Source organism: Patagioenas fasciata, chromosome 3 (assembly GCF_037038585.1).
Source record: "Patagioenas fasciata isolate bPatFas1 chromosome 3, bPatFas1.hap1, whole genome shotgun sequence".
Lineage (NCBI taxonomy): Eukaryota > Metazoa > Chordata > Aves > Columbiformes > Columbidae > Patagioenas > Patagioenas fasciata.
Genome location: NC_092522.1, coordinates 119,401,351 through 119,422,699, shown reverse-complemented (window position 1 = coordinate 119,422,699; position 21,349 = coordinate 119,401,351). Strand labels below are relative to the sequence as shown.

At 41.3% G+C, this 21,349-nt stretch overlaps 1 protein-coding gene across 2 annotated transcripts in view; it reads right to left on the bottom strand.

Annotated features, from left to right (window-relative positions):
* RCAN2 (regulator of calcineurin 2) overlaps positions 1–21,349 on the bottom strand; it is a 95,899-nt gene that overhangs the window by 52,605 nt on the left and 21,945 nt on the right. The window lies entirely within an intron of this gene.

Here is a 21,349-nt window from a genome sequence, read left to right as displayed (position 1 = left end):
TACAAGTTTCAACTCTGAGTCAGATTTGTTCAATTACTTTTAACGCGGCAGCATCATTCATAGTCCTTGGCTTCCAAGTATGCGCAGGGAGGTGTGAGGGGGTGGAAATCAGTGCATCTGTCCTCTGGAGACAGTTACAAATCCTTCTCTGCACCCGATCCATGCAGGATAAGAACTGTGACGGTTCCAGAATCCTCTTTCTCATAAAACAAACCGCTGCAGTTCAGAAGTCAGGATGTCCTTGATGAATTTGGCGAATGGATGACCACCCACAGAATACATAATGCACACAAACCCCTGAAAACAGACGATCGTCACCCTGCAGTGCAAGCTAAATTTATTTGTGGTCTATCTACACAGTATCATAGAAAAATTGCACAGGTTTCAGTTTTAAATTAAAAGAACTGAACACAGATCTCCACAGCATGGTATATATATTGCTGTTATAGGTGACAGATTTGAGACTTTCATTGTTTCAGCACAGATAGCCAGTGCAATGTGAAATGCCTCAGGGTATCCAAAATACACACACGGGGTTGACAAATATGATAAACGACCTCTGGAAGACCTTTCTCTTCTGAACCATCACCCAGAGGCCCTGAGAGATTCTTTAAGATATTTGAATTAGCGATTTAAATTGCCTGTATTTCACAGGATCAGAGAATGGTTGGGGTTGGAAGGGACCTCTGGAGATCATCCAGTCCAACCCACCTGCTAAAGCAGGTTCACCAGAGCAGATCACACAGGAATGTGTCCAGGGGGTTCGAATGTCTCCAGAGAACTGAATTGTTTCTTGTTTCAATGGACTTTAGAGTAGGATCTTGCTGACCAGTCACTTGATGTGTAGTTTAAGATGGACTGAACTGCACTCTAATCTCTGCTGATTGCCAACTAGATTTCCAGCAACTACAACAGAAACTTAAACACATGGTGCATAGATGCATATGCACTATACGCAAACTCCATGAGGTTCAACAAGGTCAAGTGAAAAGTCCTGCACCTGGGTCATGGCAACTCCTGGTACCAATCCAGGCTGGGGATGAAGGGATTGAGAGCAGCCCTGCTGAGAAGGACTTGGAGGTGCTGGTGAATGAAAGACTGGACATGAGCCAGCAATGTGCACTTGCAGCCCAGAAGGGCAATTGTATCCTGGGCTGCATCACCAGCAGCGTGTCCAGCAGGTGGAGGGAGGTGATTCTGCCCCTCTGCTCCACTCTGATGAGACCCAACGTGCAGTTCTGTGTCCAGCTCTGGTTCCTCAGCACAGGACAGACATGGACCTGTTGGAGAGGGGCCAGAGGAGCCACAGAAATGACCTGAGGCTGGAACAGCTCTGCTGGGAGGACAGGCTGAGAGAGTTGGGGTTGTTCAGCCTGGAGAAGAGAAGGCTCCAGGGAGAACTTACTGTGGCCTTTCCGTACTTAAAAGGGGACGATAAGAAAGATGGGGACAGACTTTTTAGTAGGGTCTGTTAAGACAAGACAAGGGGTGATGGTTTTACACTAAAGGAGGGGAGATTCAGGCCAGACATGAGGAAAAATTTTTTACACTGAGGGTGGTGAAACCCTGGCCCATGTTGCCCAGAGAGGTGGTGGATGCCCCATCCCTGAGACATCCCAGGCCAGGCTGGACGGGGCTCTGAGCAACCTGACCTGGGTGAAGATGTCCCTGCTCATGGCAGGGGTTGGACTGGGTGAGCTTTGAAGGTCCCTTCCAACACAAACTGTTCTATGATTCTATGTTATACATAAGTTAATTCAAGTATTGATCTTGAAGTGAACACTACAAGGAATGTTACCCTTGCAGCTCAATTTTCTCAACAACAAGACAGGAACGGCGATATGTGCTGTACGGCAATGTTAATGAGCACAGGCAAAACAGATTTCTAAGGCGTATTTCTAATTGATGAATTTATGTTATCTTTAACTTTACAGAAGACTGCAAAACAGGTGATGCACTTTCACATATTTACTCCTGCAGTACATGGAAACAGAATTGACACCAGATCATACATGGATTCTATCACACCTGCCACACACACAGCACACCAGGCCAGTGCTCCGAGAGCTGCAAGAAACCCTGATATCTAAGTCACCCTCTCAGTTCATGTTGGGAAGATGGACCTGTCCATGGGCTGACACAGAAGCAAGATGCTGAAGAGACAGATTCAGTTCTTGACAGAACAGACCTTGCTTAAAAAACATGCAGGAACTCACACTCAGAAAGGTGCAGAGCCCTTGTGTTTTATTTGAATTTTAAGCTGGGCAGGACAGGTTCTCTCCATTAAGGGATGTTATTTAATGGATGATGCTGGTTGGATAGGCCTGTAATACTCCTGCCTAAAAATGTGATATACAGTTATCCATGGACTCCGCTAACAGTTCCAAAATGTATTTTTAAATCATTCCCATTTACCCGTACTTGTCTCAGACTAGCAAGGATATTTAACATGCCTGTACGTTTTTCCTTGTCATTTGAGATGCTTCATCACAGCAAAATGCCCTTGAAAGAAGAGCCTGGAATACAAATGCTCACAGCTGCGAGAAACCAACCTTATCTCTGAGCTGCAGCTCCGCACAGGACACACAGGTGAGAGACTTAATGGCTGTGCTGAGAGAAAACAGCACTTACTGCCAAGCCAGCAGAAGCAGTCCAGTAAAAAGGGAAAGAAAAACAAGAACAACCCTGTCAAACAGCATGCAGTCAGACAGCAAATAATGAAGTAATGAATAATGGATTTCTTACGTAATTGCTATTTTATCCTGATATTATAAGGTAGGTATTTATTTTGCTGCAACACTGTAAACCAGACAATCTCTTCTCCCATTAATCCCCTGATCCAACTGCAGTGTTGATACTCAAAATTTATCATATACAAATATCCGTTCCTGTCTTCATTACAGACAGAAGACACTGTCTTCCATTTTGATAAGGACAGATGAAGAATAGATATATGGGACCCAAAAGTCAGTGGCTCTACAGTGAAATGCAGAGCTAAGGAAGTTGGTGGTTTTTTGTTTTGTTTCCTCTCCCCCCCCACCCAGCATATAATGACCAAAAAAACCACCCACCACACCAAATCCAAGTAATTCTCAATTCATCTATATAACGGCTTTATCAGAGTCCTCCCTGCGAGGTTGATTTTGTGATTTCACAAACAGAAGAAAGAGAGCCCAATGGCCCATTTAAGAGCCCGTATTTATTGCTGATTTAATTTTAATGTGCTAATTATTTTTGTAATCTGTTACCAAGAATTCAAGTTAATACTCTGTTCTAGTTTTATGAACCAATTCACGGAACAGTTATGGATATAGCTCTGATACAGAACCTGTAGCTTTCCCTTATACAGGGAATTAAAGTTTATCACATAGGTATAGATCACTTTATTTTCTCTTTAGTCAGGTAAATGCAAATAAGCTATGAAGAAGGAGAATGCCAGCACTGAAACATTCAAAAATCAAAAGTTTCAAACCATTACGAGTTACTCCAACAGCCTCAATTTTCATAAAACGTGGAAAAACCCGGTTTAAGGGGAAAAAGTCTCATTAATAATTTTTTTAAAAAAATCCACAATAAACCAAAAAAAACCCACTAAACAACACACACACAAAACCCCAAATACCTACTCCTCTCCACCCTATGCCCTTTAATGTAAGGTGCTCCTTACTGATGTTGACCATAAATATGAACTTGAGATGAGCCAACATGAGCCAACAGTGTGCCCAGGTGGCCAAGAAGGCCAATGGTATCCTGGCCTGTATCAAAAATAGCATGGTCAGCAGGACAAGGGCAGTGATCCTTCCCCTGTACTCTGCATTGGGGAGGCCACACCTGGAGTATTGTGTTCAGTTCTGGGCCCTTCAGGTCAGGAAAGAGATTGAAGTGCTGGAGTGGGTCCAGAGAAGAGCAACAAGACTGGGGAAGGGACTTGAGCACAAGACCTATGGGGAGAGGCTGAGGGAGCTGGGCTTGTTCAGTCTGGAGAAGAGGAGGCTTAGAGGTGAGCTCAGCACTCTCCAGAACGACCTGAAGGGCAGTTCTAGCCAGGTGGGGATTGGGCTCTTCTCCCAGGCAGTCAGCAATAGGACAAGGGGGCATGGGCTTCAACTCTGCCAGGGGAAATTGAGGCTGGAGATTAGAAAGCAATTCTTTGCAGAGAGAGTGGTCAGGCATTGGAATGGCTGCCCAGGGAGGTGCTGGACTCTCCGGCCCTGGAGGTTTTTAAGCTGAGATTGGACATGGCACTTAGTGCCATGATCTGGTCAATGGACTGGAGTTGGACCAAGGGTTGGACTTGATGATCTCTGAGGTCTTTTCCAACCCAGTCGATTCTGAGATTATATTAGTATGGAGGTCACTGTTTGTTTTGCAGCTTTCCCCTGTAAAGGAATCTTTTTCCTTGCAGCACAAAGCAAGTAGGACTTAGTGTAAAAAGGTATCAGTTAAGGTAAAAGTTGTTTGCTCATTGTTGAAAAGATAAAGAATATAAGTAGTAATTTGTAATTTTATATATAACTTTAAAATAGTATCTATAAACTTTAGCCAGAAGCTGTGTTTTTATAGTCAGAACTTCATACCCTTCTAACTTAAGATGGACAAGCAAAATTCTACTTCAGTTCACTTGAGATACCACCAATTCTACACAATTTCCTCCGGCCACAAAGATAAAATTAAGCGCAAATATTACAACACGTAGCAAGAGGCATCCTGGGTGCACCACCTGCTCCCAAAGGAGTACTTGGAAATGCGCTGTTTTATATCATGAGACTGTTCTCATCAACTTCAACATGAAGAAATTTATGCTACAAAAGGTGTACAACACAGAAAAGGTCAAAACTCTTTAAATCAGCTCTTAAAAGATTGCTAAAAAATATTCTAACATTGGATGATATCAAGTGACAGCAACCACTTCTTGTGGAAAGGAGACACTCTGCAGCTCATACAGATTTATTCCCACTCTAAATTACTCAGCGTATCTCAAGCATGTTTATGTTTATGTTTCTATGACACAAGGAAGTAATTGAAGACAGTCATAAGCCAAGAAACATTCCTTGAAGATAACTGAATTAGAATTTCAACAAAAAAACCTAATTTCTTATCTTTTGGACAGAGCAAGTGAAGCAGTTTATATATTTCCCATTCCATCAATGTTCTTGCAGCATCTTAAAATATTGTTGTAACGTCTGGTTGCTATTTACAAATTATTTTATATACACCAAAGAATGCAGCCAGATTTCTGAAAGGACATGTACCAGACCATATAGAGTAAGCATATTTTATAAAATAACAAATTCCCCAGCAGAACAATTCCTGTATCAGGTTGCAGATTGCTGCAGGACAGAGATCTGCCCCATATTAGACTGTCCTAAGAGAAGGTCATTGAAGTCTTCAAGGCATCACATTCACTGTAGTGATGGCCATCATATAAAAAATTTGCAGATAAATATTAAAAAAGAGACATTCCCATCAGTCTCTTGCCTGGCTATGAGGCAGGACACCCAGTGACCACGCAACAGGGACAAGGTAAAGTCACAAAGCCTTACAACGATTCCACCTGAGCAGCAACATAAACCAACTAAACTAATCAACTAAAAGACAATCATTCATAAAGATCCATATTCTGACATCCATAAAAATGGTCTCAACTTGCTGCCTTGGTCCTGTAAAGATACAAAGAAAAAGTGGACGATAGAGAGAAAAGTTTCTACATTAAGATCCAGTTATAGCGTGAGGCTAACTACAAAACTGCAAAATAAATGCTCAAAAGCTAATAAGTGTCATAGAATCTTAGAAGGCTTCAAAGCTCATCTTTAATAGAATATTTAATAGATTTTTGTCTAGTATGGCTTATTTGAGATAAAAAAATGGTAGATCACATACAATAAAACATCTGACACGGTACTGAACAGCAAATCATTTATTAATGCAGAGAAGACAGGATTTCTGTAGAAACTGTAAAGTGTCAACAAAGGAAGTACCAGACCGAGGGAAGGCTATTATTATAACTTCTATTTAAATGTATTATTAGCAGTAATTTTACCCGGCATATTAATGACAACCCACACATGACCCATGCAACAGAGAAGCACGCACAAAACTGCCAGTGGCTTAAAATTAGAGGTGTCTTCAAAGCAAATCGAGATTGGGACTAGGAGTTTATCACAGACTGGCAGTGCTGGTAAATTGATGTAACAGAATTTGGAAAAAGCCAACACAATCCCAGGTTTCAGCAGCAGAACACTACCAGGTAAAGAACAACAAATCATTGTGTGACTTTACAACACCTGAGTCAATTTAAAGAAGAGATAGCTAGAAGATGGTAGTGGCAGAGCAAATGAATGCACACCTGTCATTGAATAATGAGCTCCAAGATGTCAGCAGCAATACTAACAGGACAGCAAGACTGGCACTGCTTTTGGAAAGAGAAAAGAATAATTTGAAAGAGTTTTAAGTTAAGGGGTCTGGGGTGGGGAACAAGTGCAAAGCAATGGTGGCAATAAGCTTGAAATGGAATGTAAAATAACAGCACAAATTATGAGGAGAAACTGAAAGAGCTGGGGCTGTTCAGCCTGGAGAAGAAAAGCTGAAAGGGGATCTCATCAATTGACAGTGGATATCAAGCGGATATCAGACTCCTTTCAGTGGTGCCCAACGACAGGATGAGGGGCAACAGGCACAGACTGAAGCACAGGAGGTTCCATCTGAGTATGAGGAGAAACTTCTTTCCTTTGAGGTGCCAGAGCCCTGGATCAGGCTGCCCAGAGAGGCTGTGGAGTCTCCTTCTCTGGAGACATTCAAACCCACCTGGACACATTCCTGTGTGATCTGCTCTGGTGAACCTGCTTTAGCAGGTGGGTTGGACTGGATGATCTCCAGAGGTCCCTTCCGACCCCAGCCAGTCTGTGATTCTGTGAATAGGTAATAATGCCAGCGCTGGAAAGAGAAAAAAAGCAGCCGGAGCACACTCCTATTTTATACCATTTTGCATCATCAGATACATCAGAATCGTAGTCACAATGACTCATAAGGAAGAAGCCTAACAGCAGTTTTGAATAATGAAACAGCACGGGTGAAAAAGTGTAGGAGTTGTGAAACCCAAGCACATAGCTCAACTAAAAGAATATTACAGCAAATATATTCTTCAGCCATAGAAGCTGGGGGAAAAAAATAGTTCTCAAAGTTGAAGTTTGCTGAGAACAGATAAAATTAGATGAATTGTCTGGATCTGTCACCTGGAATCAGGGCAAAGTTATTGCCACATATTCAGCATAAAAGAACAAAAAAAGATGTCCAAAAAGGAAAAATAGTTTGTTCAAGTCATTCACATTTTTACATTGTCAGCAAAGTACATGTAAGTGTCCATTAAAACAAGCCAGCTGGACTGAAGGAGCTAGATAAGAATTGGGAAGCTGAATCAAGTCCAGGTTTTGTGCTGATGACTGAAGAAATACAGGAATGAGTCAAGGCAACTTAAAGAGGGTTCCTACCCAAAGAGACAATGACACACAGAGCAAAACACATTATGTCTCATCAGTAAATTGGGAATACAGTACCAAATCCAAATCTAACTGGAGCCCATTGATAACATAAACTGAGAATATACTGGAAGGTATTTTACTTCCACAGAGCCTGATTTTTAATTTGGGTAAAACTCCCCAGGCAGGTGAGAAAAATCTCAACTGCAACACATCTCACAGATACAGAAACACAGGATCACAGAATGGTTGGGGTTGCAAAGGACCTCTGGAGATCATCCAGCCCAACCCACCTGCTAAAGCAGGTTCATCAGAGCAGATCACACAGGAACAGAATCACAGAATGGTTTGGGTTGGAAAGGACCTCGAATATAGAGCAAAAATACAACAGTATTTTACAGGTGTATCTATATTTGCATTTAGTTCAGATCAGGATTGTGCTTTTGAAGCAAGTCTCCTGACAACCCCCACCTATCACACTCTGTTTTACACCAGTGACCAGGCTGCATATGCCAATTGGATTTCTTGGGACGAAACTGAAGTGGAAGAGGCACTCCAGGAGCATAATGAGCATGCTCAGAGGACTTAAACTAGATTAATTGGTAGTCTGAAATACCACATTCCCACACATGTAACACACATACAACTATTTTTCTCTACAATGCAAAAAGGATTAGGCTGGTGTCAGAATGACACTAACCATTTCCCATCTCTTCAGTCATGAAGGAAGGAATGTGAAGAATGAGATCGTCTGATGCGTAATAAGAATGCATAGAAGGGTCAAGAAGCACTCGGAATAAAAGCATGATTTTGAGAGGCCTGCAACCGACCATGCTCCATCTATGGCAGTTTAGATATGAGGAAGCTGTACATTTGCCAATTAGACAACAAAAAGACTGACACCAGAAATATCTAGTGATTCAGTCTTCTAAAACAGATTTGCCACAGTGTTCACATGCCAAGCCAATACTATGAGAACCACTTTGCTGAATGATCTTCGAAAGTCAAAGCGCAGAAGAATACCCATGTGCATAAAACCATACTACTTTCCAGGATACACAATTAAAGTGCCATGTAAGTGCATGTCTTATAGGACAGTAGAATAATCTAGGTTGGAAAGGACCTCTGGTGATCATGTAGTGTAACCTCCTACTCAAGGACAGGGAGAGCTTCAAAGGTAAATCAGATTGTTCAGGGTCTTCTTCAGCCAAGTTTAAAAAAAATGTTCAAGGATGGAGGTTTGTCAGCCTCCTCCAGAAGCTCAATTCAGTGCTTAACCACTGCAAAAATTGCTTTTCCTTATATCCAGTTGGAATTTCCTACATCACAACTTACATGTGCTGCCTTCACTGTGCACCTGTGGGAAGCGTCAGGCCATCTCTTCTTTACAGACACTCAATTGGTGGTAGAGGACAAGAACTGGATCCCCCCTGAGCCTTAGTCTTCTCCTCCTTAGGATGAACAAACCCAGTCCCCACAGACAGCATCTCCATGTGTTGTGTTCCTTCAGTGCCCCTCCCCAATTAGTCTAAATCTTTTTATTGTATAGGGGACCCCAGAAAAGAACACACTATTCCCAGTGTTGCTTCACAAGTGAATAAAATAAGTCACCTCTTTGAGCCTTTTGGCTCTAGCACATTATGCAGCAAGCTGTGACTGAAGACTACAGTTTGAACATTTCAGAACACAGAAGCCTCACGGTGAGAAAATAAAAATGAAACACAGTTGGAAGCAAATTTACCCCTGTCTACCACATCCTCACAGATAGAAGGCTTACCCTTCAGGTGGCTTTCCATCCAGCAATAAAGCAAAAATTTAACATATTGCCCCCTGGCTCCCTGGGAAGTCTCTTTCCAACATCCCTGTGATCTGGGTTTCTGCTCCCAGCTCTTCCCAAAACTCAGTTGCGCTGCAGTTTTCTTGCTCTCTAAGCCTTTTTTCTCCCCTCCTACTTTGCATTCTGGAAGCCTGTCTTGTGTAGTGCACAGCTGCCTCCAAGGAAGAAATAACATCTCCTGGACTGTCCAGCAGCTCAGGTCTCAGGGTTCAGTAGCTCACAGAAGGCAAACTGAGTTTTCTCTGTAGGCCAGTCCCAGTCATTAAAAAAAGGAGAAAACAAACAAACAAACCAAAACACAAACCAAAGCCAAACAAAAAACCAAACCAAACCAAAACCACACAAACAATAAATAACATGCTAATAGAATCATTGAATCATACTAAGCATTCAAATATTATGCAAATGTCACCTGTTTCATAAGCACTTTAAAGAACTTGGAGCAAGACTGACATAACAAAATACTAACCCATTGATCTCATTGGTAACCTGAGGAGTACAGGCTGCATGAACAGACTTAAAATTGGTTGAAAACTTGCTGAACCAATAGGTGGAAACACTAATAATCAAGACCTCAACATCCATTTGGCAACAAGGAACAAGCAGAAAAACGTAAGGGTCAGTATCAAGGCAGATACTGCTGAGTATCTTCCTGAGCACTCTGAACATGTGCAAATGGTAGTAAAATAGAGAGTAAAATAAGGGTAACAGCTTTAAGTTGCAGCTTGGGAGGTCCTGATTGGATATTGGAGAAAAATGTCTTCACTTGCAGGGTAACACAGCATGGATGTCACCTACACAGAGAGGTTGGGGAGTTTCATCTTGAAAAAGGGCTGATCAAAAGTCACAGCTGACCTCATCCAGTGTTGGCAACAGCCCTGCTTTAAGCAAAATGTTGGGCCAGATGGTCTCCAGAGATCCCTTCCAACCCACATCTCTCATTCACTGAAGATACAATGCAGGAACTTAACTGCTTGGGACAGCAGTGTGGGGAATATTCCTGGGGAAAGCAAAGGAAATGTTGGTCCACTAAGTGGATGCACCAAATAAACTGCCATTCTGACCAGGTAAATGGATACTTGTTACCATTCTCAAACTGAAAAAGGAATTTGTTAGTGTCAGACCTCCTTATTAGAGATTCTCAGTTGTTATTTGCATAAGGGAAAGCAAGGAGGTCTGTTTGCTTGAAGACTTAAAAAAACTCAAGTACAGAGGAGTCAGATTCTCAATATGGTAATAATACAGTATGTTAATACTTCACATGGCCAAGAGCTTAGAAAAGCCTCCTTTGCTTTTGTCTGACAATTCTCTGTTGACTCACTGATTGCCACTTAAATATCACTGTAAGTACATTTAAATACCTCACAACATTTACCCAAACTCTGAATTACAATGTAATTCATCACAGGTGTTTCTGAGTATACAAAGCGATCTTTTCACCTGGCTGGCCTACAACCTATTCCAGTACTGGCAACAGAAATAAGATGTACACAGGATTTAATTCCAGACAGAGCAAATTGTTTTGCAAATAAAACAATAACTTTAACAGTACCGAGTTGTCTCTATAAGAAAGAAACATTCAGTGACATCTCCTCTATGTTAATCTATGCTTGTCAAAGTTTATTATATTTAATTTTAGTTGCTTACAGTGCTCCAGTAACTCATTTGTTTGAAGCCTAGCAAGCAGACTTTCTACTGGCTTCCTTAAAATTACCTGACTTTTCTGTTAGCTCAAGAAAATCACATTTAACTTTCATATCAGAATTATTTTTCTGAAGCACACACATACACACACTACATCCATATGTACATGCAACACAGAAATAAAGAAGAATAAAAAAAAAAATCAAACTGGTAGTAAGATCCATTATCTGCCCTTATATACTCAGAATATAGAAGTAACCACAGTATCACAGTATCACAGTATGTTTGGGATTGGAAGGGACCTCAAAAGATCATCCAGTCCAATCCCCCTGCTGGAGCAGGAACGCCTAGGTGAGGTCGCACAGGAATGTGTCCAGGCGGGTTTGAATGTCTCCAGGGAAGGAGACTCCACAACCTCCCTGGGCAGCCTGTTCCAGTGCTCTGTTACCCTCACTGAGAAGAAGTTCTTTCTCAAATTTAAGTGGAACCTCTTGTGTTCCAGCTTGATCCCATTGCCCCTTGTCCTATCATTGTTTGCCACTGAGAAGAGCCTGACTCCATCCTCATGGCACTCACCCTTTATATATTTATAAACATTAATAAGGTCACCCCTCAGTCTCCTCTTCTCCAAACTAAAGAGCCCCAGCTCCCTCAGCCTTTCTTCATAAGGGAGATGCTCCACTCCCTTCATCATCTTTGTTGCCCTACGCTGGACCCTCTCCAGCAGTTCCCTGTCCTTCTTGAACTGAGGGGCCCAGAACTGGACACAATATTCCAGATGGGGTCTCACCAGGGCGGAGTAGAGGGGAAGGAGGACCTCTCTCGATCTACTGACCACCCCCCTTGTAATACACCCAAGGATGCCATTAGCCTTCCTGGCCACAAGGGCACAGTGCTGGCTCATGGTCATCCTGTTGTCCACCAGGACCCCCAGGTCCCTTTCCCCTACACTGCTCTCTAATAGGTCATGCCCCAACCTATGCTGGAACTTGGGATTGTTCCTGCCCAGATGCAGGACTCTACACTTTCCCTTGTTAAATTCCATCAGATTATCCCCCGCCCAACTCTCCAGCCTGTCCAGGTCCCGCTGGATGGCGGCACAGCCTTCTGGCGTGTCAGCCACTCCTCCCAGCTTAGTGTCATCAGCAAACTTGCTGATAGTACACTCAATTCCCTCGTCTAAATCATTAATGAATATATTGAATAATATTGGCCCCAGTACTGACCCCTGAGGCACTCCACTAGATACCACAGTCAGCTTACAGAAAGATATTAAATTAATTCCTTCCACACACAGTAAAACCATTTCAAAATGGGGAATAGGGAATTGAGGAATGACCTACTAGAGAGCAGTGTAGGGGAAAGAGACCTGGGAGTCCTGGTGGACAGCAGGGTGACCATGAGCCAGCACTGGGCCCTTGTGGCCAGGAAGGCCAATGGGATCCTGAAGTGTATTAGAAGCAGGGTGATTAGTAGGTCGAGAGAGTTTCTCCTTCTCCTCTACTCTGCCCTGGTGAGACCACATCTGGAATATTGTGTCCAGTTCCAGAAGGACAGGGAACTGCTGGAGAGAGTCCAGCACAGGGCAACAAAGATGATGAAGGGAGTGGAGCATCTCCCTTATGAGGAAAGGCTGAGGGAGCTGGGGCTCTTTAGCTTGGAGAAGAGGAGACTGAGGGGTGACCTTATTAATGTTTATAAATATATAAAGGGTGAGTGTCAGGAGGATGGAGCCAGGCTCTTCTCGGTGACAACCAATGATAGGACAAGGGGTAATGGGTTCAAACTGGAACACAAAAGGTTCCACTTAAATTTGAGAAGAAACAACTTCTCAGCAAGGGTGACAGACACTGGACCAGGCTGCCCAGGGCGGGGTGTGGAGTCTCCTACTCTGCAGACATTCAAACCCACCTGGACACCTTCCTGTGTAACCTCATCTGGGTGTTCCTGCTCCGGCAGGGGAATTGGATTGGATGATCTTTCAAGGTCCCTTCCAATCCCTGACATTCTGTGATTCTGTGAAAATACTACCTTAGAGCAGGAAGTTTGTAATTAAATGGTCTGGCTTCACATTCATTTAAAAGTCAAAGTTGTATAAATATGAAACAACATCACCAAGATCACTTCTGATATTACAGAGGGACATGAGTCATATCTACACCCAAAAATGTTCCTGGCATCACTAGGGCTCTATTATGCATGTTGGTTTTGTTTATTCCTCTGGGATCTGATATATTGTATTGGGGTGGTAGTAACAAGTATCACAGTCCTAAAGTACTTAGGATACAGTGTAAATTACAGAAAAGGAAAGTAAATAATCCTATTAAATGATCAGAAAGTAAAAAGAAAACATTAGCTTGGCATTTGTAACTTTCTAGCTGACAAATTATGAGGAAGTTTACCTTTGGTAAAACTATTTAATATGTTAAAAGGGCATAAACTTCTAAAAGCTTCATGAAGCAGACTGCTGCTACTGGAAGAAAACTGTCATTTAATATGAATACGGGGATCAAATTCAGCTCCCAGTAGAGTCACACCAAAGTAAAAAATAATTTTCCCCCAAGTACCTACAATTCATATCACACAAACTGCAAAAGACAGATTTTGATAAAGAATTTAACACCCTTCTTTAAGAAAATGCTCTCATGCAGGAAGCAATGCAGTGTCAATGGATTAGTAATAACCCCAAATGAAATGTATTTACATTTTTTCTTCCCAGGCCCACGTACAAAATGGATTAAGTTTATGAAAACAATTTCTCTACAGCATCTGTAAAGAGAATATATCCCAAACTGCACCCTCATCTAGAGGCAATTTATGTCACTCAGTACTAGAGTTAAATGAGCATGCAATGGAAAAAATTAAAAATGGCAGTAAAATCCAATAACCACATTATTGGTCAAAGAGACCAGTCCTTCTGTTTGCAAGGCTTAAAAAGAAATATACTTTTTTATGTTGAATGCATAAAACTACTAATGTGCCCTTCAGGAAGCATTCTCTTCAGTCTGTTAATTTACTTAACTCTCGTTATGCATTAGATAGCAACTGTATCCATTAGTTAACAACTAGCTTTGCTAAGTATTTCTGTGGATATCTGGAGAATATCCCCCCTCCTCCAAAAAAATCAGAATACCAGAGATTTCTCCCCAGCTCCATAAACAGTCAAGTGGAGAGAACACAGGCAATATATTCTTAAACTAGAAGATAAAAAGATAAAATACTAGAATATGTTATCAAGTTCTTTTTCACAAAAACAGCCTCCATACCAAGGCTGGGCTACGATCATCACAGTACTCAGTCTTCCCATTTTGTTCAAAACACACTGTGAATTTATTTAAATAATTTACTACTGCATATTTTAGCTGATCCCATTCATCTAGGCCAGGCTGAAACTTTATCCATCTTATGGATACCTTGCTTTCTGAGTAATCCTATATTCTTCAGTAGGGTTTTGCCAAATAAGACAAGGAATATGCGTAAACATGAGTCAGATTTTAATCAGCTCAATGCAACATAAGGTCAGGGGCTACCTATAACAGCAAGGTATGTTAAGTGTCTTAAATAATAGCCATGACACATCTATTGTAACAATATCCCTGCTGCAGTAGGTGGGATGGTAATGGAACCCTCCGACACACTATAAAACATCCTGATGGGGACAGAAAAACAAACAAGTGAACACAGTTTGGGTCCCAAGTCCCCAACAGGTCTGTAATCATTTGGTTATGCATCTTCTCAACAGTACAGATTCCAGACTATCCACTAAGGATTTTCCACTCAATATGTACCTTGTATCATTTCCTTTGTAGGTACAAATATCCTTGTGTCAACTGGTATGAGGAACAGAACTTGCACACACCACAGCTAAATGGGCTGATGGAGGTAAACACTGACAGAGAATAAATGGAGGGGGTGTGGGGGTGTGGTAGAAATCAACCATGAATTAGAAACAGATATTTGAAGGTTATTTTATCTTCATAGTTTTTGTTTATTTGTTTTATGTTGTTTTTGTTTGGTTTTGTTTTGTTTTGTTTTTTGTATTATTATTATTTTTAAATCATGGTGAGGGTAGTTAAGAGAGTAAGTGGAATCATACCCAAATACAATAGTTATTATTTGAATTACTGTTGCATATCAATTGGAGAATGTAAAGTACCAGCACGAAGCAGAAGTGTAAAGAAAAAGCTCCAATGTTTCCTTTCCAAGCTTTTAACAAGGTCCGTATCCCCACCTTCTGGTGAGTCTATTTAGACAGATTCCAACCCTGAAAACATCCTAAAATTGAAATAAAAGCCCACATTTACAGTACCAATGCTAAGAAGCACAGAGCTTCCCTTCACAAAAATCAGCTACTATCTTTTCCTCAGGCTGCACAGAATCTGCTGCTTACCTAAGTCCAGAATTTAAGCAGCAGACTGAAACTGCTTCAAACACAGCAGTGCAGCCGTGTTCACGGGGCAAGTTTCAAGGGAGGTGCAAGGTTGACCTTTCTTTTGTAAATAACATGCCCATTAATGACACTTTCAGTACAGGAAGACTGTAAAACTAAATCTCCAGGAACAGGATTTGTATTTGTTCCAACTGCCTTATTTTTTTTTTTGTGCCTCGGGCCTCTGCTTTTGTAACCCAAGTTTTCATGCACTGATTTCCACCATCACTCCCCACGGCCAGATTCTAAACCTTTCCAACACATTCTAGGTCTCTTTTTCCACCTGTTTAAAAGGAAATAGCAACAAACCAACAGCCATTCATCTTGAATCACAGAATCACAGAACATTAGGGATTGGAAGGGACCTTGAAAGCTCTTCCAGTCCAATCCCCCTGCTGGAGCAGGAACACCCAGATGAGGTTACACAGGAAGGTGTCCAGGCGGGTTTGAATGTCTCCAGGGAAGGAGACTCCACAACCCCCCTGGGCAGCCTGGGCCAGTGTCTGTCACCCTCACTGAGAAGAAGTTTCTTCTCAAATTTAAGTGGAATCTTTTGTGTTCCAGTTTAAACCCATTACCCCTTGAGTTAGAAGAACAAAATCTTCTTCTAAGCACTGAAAAATTGTTAACTTAAAGTTTAACTATGTAACCCATTAAGTATTAAGAGGAATTTATTAATGTAAAGCACTAAGAACCAATTGGTTTCCTATGGTGCCTGTATCAATACTTGTTTTCTGGAAGTCTGTTCCAGCACTGCAGAGCACTTCAATCGCACAAAATGTTCTGTTCAAACCTTGCAGATAATTCCTACTCGCCCTCAGTTTGACTGCAATGTACAAGTTGGCAGTGTTTTAATTCAGTGTTTGAGTGACCATATAAACTCAAATTTTATGTAGTTCAAGTTTCACGTATCCATCAAACACATCACGGTCATGCAAAACAACAATGCAAACAAGCTTTTAAAAATATATTATCTTCTAGAAGTATGTTCTAGCTAAAGTAATTTGAAAATTAAAACTCGCATCACAAAATAACAGACAATACACAGACAGCAGCACCCTTTGATTTCATAATCTTCAAGAAGACTGTGACCCAGAGGAAAGCAAATAGCTATAGGAAAAAAGCAAACGCAAAGGAACTGTATGAATTCCCATTTCAGATATTGTCTCTAATTTTTCGGACAAAGCAGACAGGCTCCTAGCTCAGGTATTTAGAAGGAACCTATAATAAGAACTCCATAGGTTTTTTTTTAGTCAAAATGGGTTTCTGTAGAAAACCTCAGGTAACCAAGAACCAAATTTGTTGAGGGAAAAAAAATACTAGTTTCATTATAATTTAACAATGGAAGAAATACGTGTAATTTTAAAGAGAGACTAATCCTTCAAACCAAAGTCAAAGCAGGAAAACCAGCCTCAAATTCTGTGAAGCAAAAAAGCTGGAAAATGAACCTTCGTTCTTGTATCTCAAGCACATACCTTCATACCTTCTATATTAAGGTTTTGTGACCCCATTTTTGGGTTAAAGGCTTCAAAATGTTTTGCTTTTGTCCTTACAAGGAAGGAAAAAAAATCTGGAATTTTAAGTGTTTTGCTAGATACAAATAAAGCTGGGTAGCAAATACAGGAGTCTTGATGGTATCATTCCAAGGTTTTCAACTATTATTCCCCTCTGCAGATATTATATTTTCTACTGTGGTTGGGAAGATCAGGTAACAGGAAGAATGTTTATAAACTTCTCTCAATACCCATTCCTGACTTACCTGCCCTTTTAAGTTCAGCCCATCACTGCTGGCCACGTGTGGGTTCAGACACTAAAAAAGACCCCTCAGTACATTATCTCTGGCATCAATGTTCATCAAGATTGAAGTCTTGCCACTTTCCATCAGGATCTGCCTTTGCATTCTGCTTTCAGCTACGTTGAGAGTCTCTGGAGCACCCCTTGATTTACAACCAGGGTCTCATAAAGAAGGTGCACCCAAGCTTTCATTTTTCTTAACTCTCTAAAATGTGTTCTTTGTTCCCCACTAGATGTTTCTAGAATAATTGTCCCTATTTCACATGCAATACTTCCATGAGTAATCAGCCTAAGCCCTGACTGTATGTTCAATCATCTGATCCCAAGCTGTCACATGAGAAATTTCTAATTAATCCAGCAGGCTTAAACTGGTATCAGGATGCTAGAGCTACTTCTACTTCTAGAGCTACTTGGGCCCATCCCCAAGTCCTGAGCCCAACTGTCAGGGAGTTCCAAGAGCAAAGCTGCTCCATGAAAGCATCAGCTGGAAGCTGAGGGTGACCATAGTGCAGACAGTGTCCTCACAGACCATAGAATCATTATGGTTGGAAGAGACCCTTAAGAACATCAAGTCCACCCATAACGTAACTCTAGCACTAAACCATGTCCCTAAGAACCTCATTTCTGCATCTTTTAAACCCTTCCAGGGATGGTGATTCCACCACTTCCCTGAGCAGCCTGTTCCAATGCCTGACAATCCTTTCTGGGAAGAAATTGTTCCCAATATCCAATCTGAACTTCCCCTGGTGCAACTTGAGGCCATTTCCTCTTGTCCTATCACTTATTACTTGGGAGAAGAGACCAACCCCCTCCATGCTACAACCTCCTTTCAGGTAGTTGTAGACAGTGATAAGGTCTCCCTCCTCAGCCTCCTGTTCTCCAGGCTGAACTCCCCAGGTCCCTCAGCTGCTCCCATCACACTTGTGCTCCAAACCCTTCACCAGCTCCATTCCCTTCTCTGAACTCGCTCCAGCACCTCCAGGTCTCTCTTGTCCCAAGGGGTCCAAAACTGGCCCAAGATTTGAGATGCGGCCTCACCAGTGCCCAGTACAGTGGGACGATCACTACCCTGGTCCTGCTGGCAGCATCCAAACAGAGTGTGGGCTGAGCAGGGTGCTGGTCACAGCACCCATCAACAGTTCTGGCCACAGAAAGTGATGGAAACAGATCCAGGTCTAGCCAAGGGAGTCAGGTGGAGAAAGAGGTGGGACCAAAGCCAAAACTAGAAAAGCTGCAACATCCATCCGATGCTACAATGTGGGTCCAAGGACAGGACTTGGACAGGTAGATCCATAGAATTATTCAGGCCAAGGATGAAGGCCCCATCCTGAGCTTAAATTGAGCTCCTGGACCAAAAGCAGAAGGTGAGGCTGGTCACAGTAATTGAAATGTGTTGGTGCACTTGGGGCCCTGACACAAACCTCTATATGCTGGCTGCATTTATGTTATTAACTGATAATTAAATTATTTCAAGGAAACTGTTCTGAAATGGCTACTGGAAATGATCCCTGGGACCGTGCAGACTCCCACACTATGTCTGGAAGTTGTTAGGAAAAATACTATTTGTCCTCAGCCAAAAGTGTGTCATGAACCATTTTAACAATTCAGTTGAAAACATCTCTCACATTATCGTGTTGGAACCCTTGCCAGAACACTATTTGATTTACAGCAGGAACACAGCCTAGGACTACAACATTAGATATTACACTTTCAGGCTTATTAGGATTGAATTTCTTCTCATCGGCACTCAGCTGAGTGATCCAAAGCAATACATCAATTTAGGTTTTGAAGAAAATGATGACAAGCAGGACAAAAAAAGAAGTTTCCCTTTAAAACTGATTTAGTAAATAGGCTATAAACTACTCTGGGTGTCTAGATAAACTGTAGTCCTCCAGTTTGCCTCTTCTCTCAGATTTGTTACTAAATCAGGTATAGCCAAATATTTATACCACCTTACCTGGTAGCACTGCTGGTATGTTTGCTGAAGACAATAGAACCCGTTTTACCAGGCTTGCAAGTAAGCACAACAGAAAATTTCAGTCTCAATTCCTAGCTATTTACAGGATACCATATTCAGAGCATAACAAATGGAATGAGAAAGGTTCAGAAATGTAAAAAAGTTGAAAAGATTAAAAAAATGCATGGCTAGAAGTTGAGTTCAGACCACAAGCCACAATGCACTGCAAAAATCAAGATTTAGGTTCACCATAAGCAAAAAGACTGCAAAAGAACACAGAGTAGCAGTAATTACTCTGTAAACCTATTTTGCAGGGCTGAAGTGAAACTCAAATACACCAAGGGTGAATGCTATTGTTCATATTGCACAAAACCAGCAAGGATTACAAAATCTATTTTGTATTTAATATTCGAGCGTCAGGGTACGTAAAACTACATTCCTTGACATCCATTGTCTTTGTTCCTGCAGCTGAAGAGCTATTAATGGTACACAAAGTGGTACACGAACGAGTCAGCAGGTGGCACCCAAAGCACTGGATACAACCAGAGCACACATATTCTGATGTGCTTTTGCTCACAAACAGCAGATGATTATTCACAGCAAGTGCGGGTTTGTTCTGTATCAGCCAGGATTTTCCCTACTACAGCGTACAAAGTCCAAGGGGGATTTATCTTCTCTGTCAAGGTGCCTCATTATGAGGTGCAAGGAGAGATCAGAAAGAAGTGGAACAGTTCATTTCACTTTCATAATTTTAATCTCAAATTCTAAAATACCGGTGTTTTTACCCTGTTTTCAGAAGTGATGTATCTGCATGTAAATCTCAAATCTCTCCTTCACCTCACCCTACACACACCTTAGATATGACCTTAGGAAAAAAGAAAAACAAACCACCACATACAGATGGTGATTCAGCTACAACATAGAGCTCAAAAACACAGATAGCATTCACGAGAATCTAAAGTTTTCCTAAAAATACATATCACAGAATATCGACACAACCCGTGTTTTATAGGTGTGAGGTTAATAGCCGTCCCTGTGCTACAAGAATGAGGATAAAGGAAAGCTGAAGGTCCTCCAAAAACAAAGTAAGGCAGGGAGGGCATTAACTGCTAATGTAGAAGTAGAAGAAAAAGCAAGGTAGGTATCAAATATTTCAAGATCAGTCTACCCAGAAACCACATACCGCATATTTGCAGTATGTATAAAACACATAAAATCCTAAAAGTCACTGTCCTCATAACTTTCAGCTTACAAAGAATTTTCTGAGAATCCAATGTTCATTAATGTCTGCGTTCAGAGACTGCCCCCCACTTCAGATATACTACCAGAAAGTAGCTGGTGGTCTGGTTTTACATTGGAATAGTTCTCTTTCAAAGTGCAGATCTGTGCAAGACTTATTAATGGAGGGAGGAAGAAAGAATGGCCTGGAAAAATACAGGATTATATTGCGAATAGAAGACACAAATTTCAGAAAAATTTAATCTCGTCTTATTTTGTATATTAATCAGTAGATGTATTGGTAAGGCATACATCCATCTCTTTCTGGTTTAAGACTTACAAATACCAGATAATTATTTGATTCTTAGACCTGAAGTAAATGCAAGAAATGCAGATACATAGTGAAAACCATTTAAAATAGCTCAGCCAAACTATCACTACATAATATCAATCTGATTATATATTTTAGATCAGAAAGACTACAGTGCAGTAGGGTTTTGAATAGATAATCTGAACTCTATGCTTCAGTAGGTGACAGCTACCGCCACAAAAATTTCTCCGAATATAAAAACACACAGAAGACACACTGCATCTGCTCCATGTAGGTCAGAAAACAGCAGGGAGTCAGAAAAACCTCAGTTTTAAAACTCTGAGGGTGATTAAGACAATCAGTAATGAATAAAGCTATTTATTTGGGAAATACTTATTAAAATGTATAAGCTTTATTACGTAAATCATCTGAAACTGGAATATAAAAACGGAAGACAGATTATCTTCCTAAGAAATTGCGCTATGTGTTTCTCCCTCTAACTACGAGACAAACAGAAGTAATTAGAAGACTAATGTCAGAAGTGCTATATTACACAGATAGAATGGATGTTATGTTTAAAAAAACCCACCTGAAACAAACTGTTCATAGTAACGAGGAAGATTTGTAGTTAGAGATACAAAAGATAAGGGGATTTATGGACGGACACAGGAAGGAAGGACAGTGT